Source organism: Vipera ursinii, assembly GCF_947247035.1.
Source record: "Vipera ursinii genome assembly, chromosome: 1".
Taxonomy (NCBI): domain Eukaryota; kingdom Metazoa; phylum Chordata; class Lepidosauria; order Squamata; family Viperidae; genus Vipera; species Vipera ursinii.
In genome coordinates, this window is record NC_139512.1 from 16,633,051 (window position 1) to 16,645,485 (window position 12,435).

The window sequence follows — 12,435 nt, forward strand, 5'->3', positions numbered from 1 at the left end:
CCAATGTGGATCCTTGGTAAATCTGGGGTGTGACCCTCACTGGAATTGTTGCTCAGACTTGAAGAAGCTGTTCTGAGAAAGGAACTAACTGATTAGGGAGGAAGAGGAGCAATTGGGGAGGATTTCAGCCAATGGGGGACAGTGAAGAAGGGAGGGAGAATAGAGGGAGATAAGATGATCTGGGATAAGGACGGTCAGGTGTTTCTCCTTTCTCAGAAATCCATCCAAGTACAATCAAGGAACATCCTTAAAAAGCCAAAACAACCCAATGGAACTTGCCACTTACTGCTGCAAGGACACACGAAAGAGGAAAGGCCAACTCCACCAGCACACAAGATCTTTCCTATAATGTTCCCCAATGTTTTTCTCATTATAGACCCCTACTCAAAAGCTACCATCAATTCCTGGCCTTGATGTTTGCTGTCATGGAGGTGAATAAGGATCTGGTTCTGCTCCCCAACATCACCCTTGGCTTCCGCATCTATGAAAATCAGAAGATGGAGAGGAAGATTTTCTTATACAGCCTCTCCCTTCTCTCCACTCGAAGGAAAATGGTTCCCGGTTACAAATGTGACAGGAAGAACCCTCTGCTCTCTGTCATTGGAGGCCACAACTCCGAATCCTCAAGGCAGATGGCCTCCATCTTCAGCATCTACAAGATCCCACAGGTAAGGGGGTTTGTGTGTGGAGTACACAAACAACCGAAGCACACACAGAAGCCAAGGAAGAAAACAAAGGTGTTTGGTGGAGGGTGGCATACACCAGGGGTATGTGACTTAGATAATCGATCCTAAAGCTGAATTGATTTTTCTATTTTGTATGTCAAGGTGCATTTTTATATAACTGCAAAAAGGTACTGACATAATTCAAAAATGCAGTATTTGCCAAGAGGAATCACTTCCTGACTTTCATAATAGTTTATCATCTTTCTGCACCTTTCAGGGCAGTTTATTCTCTGTATTAGGTTGATGTTTTGTTCTTTTGACTTCTGATCTATGACAACCAGGCAAAAGAAGTCAATGGGGGCTCTTCCTAAGAAGGGAGGAAGATGAAGCTTGTCACTCAAAGTGAGTCAGTCAGTAGGGCAATAAACTACACAATGGTGAGCCTGAAAGTCACCACAAAACGTAACTTTGTTTTTCATTTTCTCCAGCTTGGTGTTGGCTTTGAGTCCACTCAAGGAGACAGAAGAGTTCATCCTTCCTTCTTTCGGATTAACCCCAAGGAATCCGCTCAATATGTGGGTTTAGTCCAGCTGCTCCTACACTTCCAGTGGAACTGGGTTGGGCTGGTGGCCAACCAAGATGACAGTGGGGAACATTTCATTTCATCTCTGCTGCCAATGCTGAAGGAGAAGGAGATCTGCCTGGTCTTCACTCAAATAATGAAATTTGATTTTTACACTGATCCAGGTACAAAATTGCACTATATTTTCAACACTTGGTCTAAAGGTGAAGTGATTATTTTTTTTGGAGACTACAGTGTTATCACAAATATGCAGATAGTTGTGTTTGTTCATGAAACACAGAGTAATACATTTCTGAAGGTGTGGATCTTTACATCCAGTTGGAAATTTAATGTGATACGCTCTGAATCTATATTGCTTTCTATGAAGACCTACCATGGTGCTTTGCATTTTAGGGAGCACACCAGAGATGTCTCAGAGTTCAGCCATTTTCTCATGTCTTTAGACCCTTTGAACCCACAAGGGAACTTCTTTTTCCCTGTATGGTGGCAAATGATATTTGGTTGCAAGTTCCAGAAACCAGGAGTGATCCTTGAAAAGTGGGAGAAGCCATGTACTGGAGAGGAGAATTTACAGAGTCTGCCAGCTTACCTGTTTGAAATAACCATGACAGGTGAAAGTTACAACATCTACAATGCCATTTATGCTGTGGCACAAGCATTACATGCAATTCGTGGATCAGGAGCGCGACCAGCTATGATGAGACTTGGAAAGAGGATCTTAGATGTCCAGGCATGGCTGGTAATCTCTGAGTTTTTTTAATCCAATCCACAGATCCTTAGAGCTAACATACAGAGGGTTAGGGTCCCCATGTGTAGAACACAGAATAATAGAGCCAGAAGGGACCTCAGAGGTCTTCTAACCCAGCCGCCCGCTCAAGCAGGAGACCCTGTATCATTTCAGGCAAATGGTTGTCCAGCCTCTTTTTGAAGGTCTCCAGTCCACCCACAACTTCTGAAACCAATTCCATTGGCTGATTGCTCTCACTGTTAGGAAATTTTTCCTTAGTTCCAGGTTCCTAACAATAACAATAACATAATAATAATTAAAAAAATTGTGCTACTCAGAACATCTTACATTTTAAGGAGATACCTGCTTGATACCTAGGATGCTGGGAGCAACCCGTGTCAACCATTAGTGCCAGTCAATTTGAGTGTTCAGTTGACTGAGTTTCATGTTTTATGAATAAATAATAATAATAATAATAATAATAATAATAATAATAATAATAATAATAATAATAATAATAAAGTTGGAAGGTACCTTGGAGGTCATCTAGTCCAACCCCCTGCTCAGGCAGGAAATCCTATACCATTTCAGACAAATGGCTGTCCAGTCTCTTCTTAAAAACCTCCAGTGTTGGAGCATTCACAACTTCTGGAGGCAGGTTGTTCCACTGGTTAATTGTTTGAACTGCTTCTCTCATTCGTTAGTTTCCATCCATTGCTTCTTGTCCTTCCATCAGGTGCTTTGGAGAATACCTTGACTTCCTCTTCTTTATGGCAGCCAATGAAATATGGGAATTCTGATATCATGTCACCCCTCATCCTTCTCTTCATTAAACTACACATACTAAATTCCAGCAATGGTTCTTTATATGTTTTAGCCTCCAGGCCCCTGATCATCTTTGTTACTCTTCTCTATACTCTTTCTAGAGTTGCAACATCTTTTTTACATTGTGGTGACCAAAACTGGATGCAGTATTCCACATTTTGGCCTTACCAAGGCACATGATCATGTAATGCAGCCTAGCACTGTGTTGGCTTTTTTGGCAGCTGCAGCACACTGCTGGCTCATATTAAAGTGATTGTCCACCAGGACTCCGAGGTCCCTCTCACAGTTACTACTATTGAGCAAGGTACCACCTATACTATACCTGTACATTTGGTTTTTCTTGCTTAAATGTAGAACCTTACTTTTTTCACCACTGAATTTCATTTTGTTAGATAGTGCCCAGTGTTCAAGCCTGTCAAGATCCTTCTGTATCTTAAGCCTATCTTCTGGAGTATTGGCTATTCCTGCCAGCTTGGTGTCATCTGCAAATTTGATGAGTTCCCCATCTATCCCCTCATCCAAATCGTTGATGAAGATGTTGAAGAGCATTGGGCCCAGAATAGAGCCCTGGGGCACCCCACTACACACCTCCCTCCATTTAGATGAAGTTCCATTGAGGGCCACACGCTGAGTACGTCTGGTCAGCCAGCTACAAATCCATCTGGTGGTGATGCTGTCTAACCCACATTTTCTATCTTATCGAGTAATAGGTTGTGGTCTACTTTATCAAATGTCTTACTGAAGTCCAAGTAAATTATATCCACCGAATTCCTCTTTTCCACCAATTTTTCACCTGGTCATTAAGGATGAATGAACCTTTATTGTCAAAGTACAACCATGCATACATTGAGATTGGCTGAGCCTCCCTTTGTGCAATAAGATTTGTCTGACATAATCTCTTTTTGACAAACCCATGTTGGCTTTTGGTAATAACTTTGTTTGCCATTAGGTGTTCGCTGATTTGTTGCTTGATTATCTTTTCCAAGATCTTCCCAGGTATTGAGGTCAGGCTGACAGGGCTGTAGTTTCCTGGATCCATTCCCCCCCCTTTTTTTGAAGATGGGAACTACTTTAGCTCTTTTCGAGTCCTCTGGTAGTTCCCCAGGGCTCCAGAATCTTTGAAAGATATAGTTCAGAACCTTGGCATGTATAATCCATCTGGTCCTAGTGATTTGAACTCATCTATGGTGGACAGGTGCTCACTTGCCATTTTCTTGCCCATCTTAACATGTTTCTAATCTGCTTTTTATGGTACCATTTTTGATAGGTAGGACTGTTTTTTTCCCTTTGTGTAAATACAGAAGCAAAAAATGAGTTGAGTAGTTCTGCTTTCTCCCTGTTGCTTGTCACCTTCTTGCCACTTTCTCCCACTAATGGACCAATCATTTCCTTAGCATTTTTGTTTTTTACATGTTGAAAGAAACCGAAGTTGTCTGGATGACACCAGTTTTAAGTTTTTAATAGTTTCTAAAATCCTTTGTTCCATCATTGAATGTTGGCCTTTTGTTGGAGGTATAGATGAAAACACCACTTGTGTTCCTAATTCTTTAACTTTTTTCCCTAGCTTGTTATTGTTTAATAATAATAATAATAATAATAATAATAATAATAATAATAATAATAATAATAATAATAATAATAATAATAATAATAATAATAATGTTGGAAGGGAGGTCATCTAGTCCAACCCCCTGCTGAAGCAGGAAACCCTATACCATTTCGGACAAATGGTTGTTCAGTCTCTTCTTAAAAACTTCCAGTATTGGAGCATTCACCACCTCTGGAGGCAGTTTGTTCCACTGGTTAGTTGTTCTAACTGCCAGGTAGTTTTTCCTTAGTTCTAGGTTGCTTCTCTCCTTGATTAGTTTCCATCCGTTGCTTCTTGTCCTGCTTTCAGGTGCTTTGGAGAAGAGCTTGACTCCCTCTTCTTTGTGGCAGCCCCTGAGATATTGGAACACTGCTATCATGTCACCCCTCACCCTTCTCTTCGTTAAACTACACATACCCAATTCCAGCAGCCGTTCCTTATATGTTTTAGTCTCCAGTCCCCTAATCATCTTTGTTGCTCTTCTCTGTACTCTTTCTAGAGTCTCAACATCTTTTTTACATCGTGGTGACCAAAACTAGATGCAGTATTCAGATTCATTGTTGTGTTATTGGCCCCCCACATTTAGGAGAAGGAGAAGAAATGCGTGGTGATACATTGGGTTGATTGTTTTAATAAGGTTCTCAGTTGTATGTTTGATTTTTGCTCTAGGGAGACAACATACCTGCCTAGATTGACTGTTCAGTCTGTAGACTATAGTTTATGTTCCACTATGAATTTTCAAGAAAAAGTATCTTTTCAATTACTGGTTAAATATCAGTATGGTATTGTATCACTGCATCTCAAAGCAGATTAAAACAGCAATATTTTTTAAAACAACAATAATACAGATTAAGTAAAATATTTGATTCAGTACAGGTAGAAGAGGGAAGGAGAAATAAAACAAACCAATTGTTTATAAGATTCATCTATGTATGATCTTCACAAAAGGTTTTCAGAAGTATTCAAAGATTGTGTGAATTTCATGGAGTGGCCATTGCATAGAATGATCCAGAGCAAGATGACAATTCTGTCTGATGCTGCAACAGGTCAACTGAAGTCCTAGTAGACATATTTGCAGAACCACCTCTGTTTCCTTCATGATGTAGCCTGAATCTAGTTGTAGAAAGACACTTGACTCAATCCATTGTAACACTGGTTTTTGTTACTATAGCTTATGCTGTGTGATCCCATCTCATATGTTTACTTTGCCATTTGTTGCACTGAACTGCTTGTTGTGTGAAACCACCCTCTGTCAACTTTAGCACACACAACAGGATTCAACGTGGTCTAAAATTTATGCATCAAACCATAAAGAATGCACCTCTATGTCCATTAAAGTCACAAAACAGGGTAGGCACTGCGAGGAAAACAAATTCTTAGAGGTGTGGGAAAGTGTTAGTAATTTCTGAAGGTCTCTTTCCATTCAGCTTCTTCCCTATTTGAGGAACATCCAGTTCAACAACACTGCTGGAGATGAAATCTACTTCTCAGAAAATAGCCTTGGCTCTGCTCGTTATGATCTTTTCAACTGGGTTCTCCTCCCCAATCAATCTTTTGTCCCTGTGAAAGTTGGACAAATAGATCCCAGGGCTCCTGCAGGACAGGATTTCACCATTAACTCCGATGCAATTGTCTGGGCAAAAAAGGTGAGCTGGAAGGTAAAATAAATCCAGTAAAAGGGTCATTCTCTTCTAGGGATTCAAAACATCTCCCTTACTGGAGAACAGGTTACTGAATCAAAAATTTGGCAACCATTTGATGAAAAGGCTGTTTCACATGTAACATATTTGAAGTCTGATTTGTGACAGATCAAAAAGGGTTGAGATCCGGAAGAAATTCTTCTTGAAACACAGGATGCAGTTAGAGCAGCCAAGAGTGGTTTCTATGGATGATTCCCATAAAGTTGGACCTCCATCACTGTTGGCTTCTGAAAAGCTATAGCTCAATTCACAATCCTTCTTTTGCATGTCAAGCCCAAGTTCCAAATCCCATTGGTGGTTTAGAGTGGCATTAGCCTTAATCCTGCAGGAGCTTTTCCTGGTTTGTGCTACACTTGAGTTAACCATTGAGTTTGAAGATATTCTAATGATGGAAAAAGAAATGAATGAGTGAAGCATGGCTGAAGACATCTACAGTATTTCTCTTTTCTCTTTTAGAAGGTGCCCTTTGCCAGGTGTGGCATGAAGAGGTGCCAGGCAGGAGAGAGGAAAAGTGTTCCAGAGGGTGAGGAGGTTTGCTGCTACCAATGTGCCCCTTGCCCAGAAGGGACCATTTCTAATCAGACAGGTAGAGCACACTTTCAGTGTTGATCTTCCAGGAACAAGGAAGCCCTTCAGTAGAAACAAATATCAATTTTGCTGTTATTTTTAGTAAATTGACATTCTTCAACATATTCATACTTTTCAGCAGAACTTCTATTCATGGATCTAAACTGGTCTTCTGCTCCTCAGCAATTTAATGCAAGGTAGTTTCAGGGCACAATTAATGGGTTCCCTACTAGATGTTCTAGTCCTATTCTTACATCCAACTACAACCAGGAAAACCAGCTATCAAACTTTTCATGAAGCAGTGGGGTGTAAATTTGAAGCTTTCATTTTCATTATTTAGGGTCTGCTTTTCTGTCAGCACTATCAGTCTCCCAGAAGATAAACAGACCTGTTGGAGAAGAGGCAGATGCAATTAAGTCTGCCTGCCCTTCCCTGCAAAATATTCTCTGAATGAATTGATGCAAAATAGAAGTAGAGAACATGATCCCAAAAGATGGAAACGTCCTTGTCTCAAGCTAACCTATCCTCAGGATAATCAATATTGAAGATGATTTCTTCTTTTTGATATTCCATGAGAAGCAAAGTACTCTTAATTTCAGATTCTACAAGCTGTGACCCCTGCCCAGAAGACCAATATCCCAACATGGACAAGGATCACTGCATTGCCAAGAAGATCCACTTCCTGACCTATCAAGAGACCCTGGGATACACTTTGGTTTCTCTAGCATTTTCTCTCTCTGTGATCACATCTGCAGTGCTGGTGATATTCCATAAACATCATGACACACCGATCGTCAAGGCCAACAACCGAGATCTCACCTACCTCCTCCTGGTCTCCCTCCTGCTCTGCTTCCTCTGCTCCTTCCTCTTCATTGGTCAACCTGGGAAGCTCACCTGTCTCTTACGACAAACTTCCTTTGCCATTCTCTTTTCCCTTGCCGTTTCCTCTGTCTTGGCAAAAACTGTCATGGTAGTTCTGGCTTTCATGGCTACCAAACCAGGGAACAAAACAAGGAAGCTCTTGGGAAAACCACTGATCAACTCCATTGTCTTAGTCTGTCCCCTGGTCCAAGCAGTTCTTTGTGTTACCTGGATGGTAACCTCTCCCCCGTTTCCCAACATAGACTTCCACTCCTTAGTAGGAGAGACCATCTTGGAATGTAATGAAGGCTCAACTTCAATATTTTATGCTGTCCTCGCCTACCTGGGTTTTTTGGCCCTTGTGAGTTTCACGGTGGCCTTTCTAGCTAGAAAATTGCCTGACAGCTTTAATGAAGCCAAGTTCATTACTTTTAGCATGCTGGTCTTTTGCAGTGTTTGGATCACCTTCCTCCCCACCTACCTGAGCACCAAAGGGAAGTACATGGTGGTTGTGGAGATCTTCTCCATATTGTCCTCTGGGGCTGGTCTTTTGGCTTGTATCTTTTTCCCCAAATGCTACATTATCCTACTGAGGCCACATATGAATTGTAGAGAGAATATTATGAGGCACAAGAACGTCTGATTTGTCCTGGGATTCAGAAATTTTACTTGGATTTTACTTTGGCAGTTGTCCCTAGTAAAGCCCCAATGATCATCTGAGTAATATACATTGATATCAAAGATATGGATATGTATTTAAAAAATTATGTAGCCATCCAATTCACAAACAGGTGATTCTGGGCAGTTGAAAAAATATTTTTTTAAAAAATCCATCCTTTCATAAATCCATGATATAAAGAAAATCATAACCCACAATTTACAGCAGGAAAGAGGGTGGGACTTGTCCATTTCACAGCTGATATTCAACCATGTGACTGATCACAATATATTGATTAACAAACCAAAGTCAGCTTGTGTAGGGAGGGTAGCACAAAAAAATAATTAAAAAAGGTCTGCAAGAGTCACCCATCCCCTTTATTTTTCATGAAAGCCACTAGTTCCCAGTGAGACCGTGTCCCAATGTGATAATTAACAACGATTGATCTTAAAGTAATGGGTGTGGATTTCCAGCAGGACCTTTTTTTCCTTTATTTTGTTTTAATGAAGAATCTTTGAAAAGAAGCATCAAGTCGTGTTACAGTGGCAAAGAATAATCATAGAGAAATAATAAAGAAATCATTGGCCACCCTACCACCTGCCACACTCCTGAATTCATCAAATCCTGACGTGCCACAAGCAATTCCTCCAAGAAACACATTCACCTACAACCAGCGTACAAACCTGTTAGGATCTAAATCAACCACGCAGCTAACCAGAGACAGCACTGACCCTCAGCTAACCCATGCAAGCCCCCTCCCCCCACCAGCGGTTCACCTTACAAGGACTCTCAACTAATGTAACCTCCCCATCACAAGACCCATCACAAGCCCCTCATTTATAAGTCACACCTGACCCACCACAAGACCCATCACAAAAACATCACTCGACACACCCATACCTGAAGCCCTTATAAACAGAAAAACACTGACATCCCCTAAACTCTGCTGAAGATGTTACCTAGCCTGGTAACGAAACATTTGGAAACCAACCCACAAGCTTGGAGAATGAACTTTCACCCTCACATTAATTTGTATAGAGTGTTCTCTTCATTATGACTAGATAAGAAAGGGTACAGAGAAGAGCAACAAAGATGATTAGGGGGCTGCAGGCTAAAACATATAGGGAACGGTTGCTGGAATTGGGTATGTGTAGTTTAATGAAGAGAAGGGTGAGGGGTGACATGATAGCAGCCTTCCAGTATCTCAGGGGCTGCCCCAAAGAAGAGGGAGTCAAGCTATTCTCCAAAGCGCCTGAAGGCAGGACAAGAAGCAACGGATGGAAACTAGTCAAGGAGAGAAGCAACCTGGAACTAAGGAGAAACTTCCTGACAGTGACAACAATTAACCAGTGGAACAACCTGCCTCCAGAAGCGGTGAATGCTCCAACACTGGAAGTTTTTAAGAAGAGACTGGCCAGCCACTTGTCTGAAATGGTATAGGGTTTTCTGCCTGAGCAGGGAGTTGGACTAGATGACCTCCAAGGTCCCTTCCAACTTCTTCTTCTTCTTCTTCTTCTTCTTCTTCTTCTTCTTCTTCTTCTTCTTCTTCTTCTTCTTCTTCTTCTTCTTCTTCTTCTTCTACTACTACTACTACTACTACTACTACTACTTCTTCTTCTTATTATTATTATTATTAATATTATTATTATTATTATTATTATTATTAGTAGTAGTAGTAGTAGTAGTAGTAGTAGTAGTATGCTTCATTAATAAACCAGAGCATGTGAAGTGGATATTAAGGTATCTTCTCCAGTCCCTGCTGTTTTTTATGCTCTCAGTGTATTATGGGGATGGGTTGATGGGTGTTAATTAATGGAACAGTTAGAAAATTGTTCAATCTTGGGCAGAGAGGAAGGAAGACACAGTTGTGTGACAGTCTTAAGTGTTCCTTGAACTTACAAGAATGCTTAGGGATAGAGAGGGGGGGAGAGAGGGCAGACCCTGAAGCAACCCAGATAGCTAAACTCCCTGGGCTGACCTTTCATCTCCCATCACCCCAGACTGAAACTGTCCTTAAGTGGAACTAGTGAATACCCAGGTCTCCAATCTTGAAACTTTCTAGGTGGACCAGCTGGATGCCTTGCTTGATGGCAGGAACACAACATGGATGAGGAGGAGGAGGAGGAAGAGGATGTATAATTGGGCACCTATCATTGCTTGGGGCCACTGCAAATGGATGATTTGTCTGATAGGGTGATGATTAGGTATTATGCTTATCACTCAAGGAAAGTTAACCCCTCCTGGTGCAAACCACAAAGGGTTGGGACTGAAGGATGGTGTAGAGCAGATTGGTGCACCTGAGGGAAGCTCTTGATTCTGTCCTCAGGAAATCCTCCATCAGGCAGAGCGGTTGGCTTTGAAATACTTGTTTAAAATATTGATGGCCCACTCAAGTGATAGGGAGGTTGGGCAGAGTGCATCTAAGTCACAAAGAAAAGAAGAAAAGAAGAAAGAGTGTGATTATTAAAAACCTTCCAGGTTCGTCGTAGCTGAAACACATCTCCACTGGCCAGTTTGGGAAACAGAGCTAGGACAAAGGCCATGGTGAGTTGTTCCAGGAAGCCCCCAGGGAGCTTCTTAATCTGGAGAGAGTTTTCTCTTCCAACTCTAAAGCTGAATCACTCTCCAATCACAGTGGCCCAATTCATAGAATGAGACACACAATTTTCGTTTCAGTAATTATCTTTATCTTTATTAGACTTATATACTGCCCTTCTCCTGTAGGACACAGGGCGGTTCACAAGGTTATTAAAATAATAATACAACAATTACAAAAATTAAGAACAATTAAAATAATTACATTTAGACCTTGAATAAATATAAAACCCCAATTAAAATCCAATTAAACCCCAATTAATACTCTCAGTCCAGGCCAGGAAGCTCAAAGAGCCAGGTCTTCAGGTCCCGGCAGAATGAGTGAAGGTCAGGGGCAGTCCTAAGCTCTATGGGCAGCTGGTTCCAAAGGGCAGGCGCACCCACAGAGAAGGCCCTCCCCCTGGGTGTTATCCGCCGGCAATCTTTTACCGGCGGTACCCTGAGAAGACCCTCCCTGTGGGAGCGCACAGGACGAAGGGAACTTGATGTTCCCTCAGATATCCCGGACCCAAGCCATTTAGGGCTTTATAGGTCATCACCAGCACCTTAAATCTCACCCAGAGGGCAACTGGAAGCCAATGCAGCTCGCGGAGCAGAGGTGTTACATGGGAGTATTGGGAAACCCCCATCACAACTCGCGCGGCCGCATTCTGCACCAGCTGAAGCCTCCGGGTGGTCCTCAAGGGCAGCCCCATGTAGAGAGCATTGCAGTAGTCCAATCGGGAGGTCACGAGCGCATGAGTGACTGTGTGCAGGGCATCTCGGTCCAGGTAGGGCCGCAACTGGTGCACCAGGCAAACCTGGGCAAAGGCCCCCCTGGTCATGGCTCCTATATGGTCTTCAAAACTGAGCCGCAAATCCAGGAGGACGCCCAAGTTGCAAGCCCTATCGACGGGGAGTAACACCTCACCCCCCATCATTAAAGGTGGAATGAACTGGTTAGTCCGAGATGCCGGTATACACAGCCACTCAGTCTTGGCAGGATTGAGACGAAGCCTGTTTCTCCCCATCGAGACCTGGACCACCTCCAGGCAATGGGACATCACGGCGAGGGCATCACTGGGTTGGTTCGGGGTGGAGAAAAAAAGTTGGGTATCATCGGCGTACTGATGATACCCCACCCCGAAACCACAAATGATCTCACCCAGCGGCTTCATATAGATGTTGAACAGGAGGGGAGAGAGAACCGACCCCTCAGGAACTCTTGCCAAAATGACACAGACTTCAAGTTTTGAGGATATTGTGGTTATTTCTCTCCCTGGGTTCATCAAACATTAGCAAATTCTTACTTCATCTCAGTGGATTTCCAGAGATTAACCTTCCCTAAGTGCATAGAGTTTTGTGCCCAGTCAAAACATGTTTATCTACATGCTCTGAATGCCACAGACGGGTCCCTTCACATTTGGAGCTTAGATGAACTCTTATCCAGAAGATTTAAAACTCCACTTGGACCCTCTGAAGTCATCAGAGCATCACACTTCCTGCAAAACCCTCCTTTGGTTTGCTCTAGGAAAAAAGTCTCTATGACCAATGATTTTACTGTTAGCCTTGCTTTGGATGTTGCCTGCAGCCATCCAGGTGGACCTGAGGCCAAACTGCTTCTGGAGGAGACCTTTCCAAGCACAGAAAGACTATTACAGACCTGGGGATCTTATTATCGGTGGAA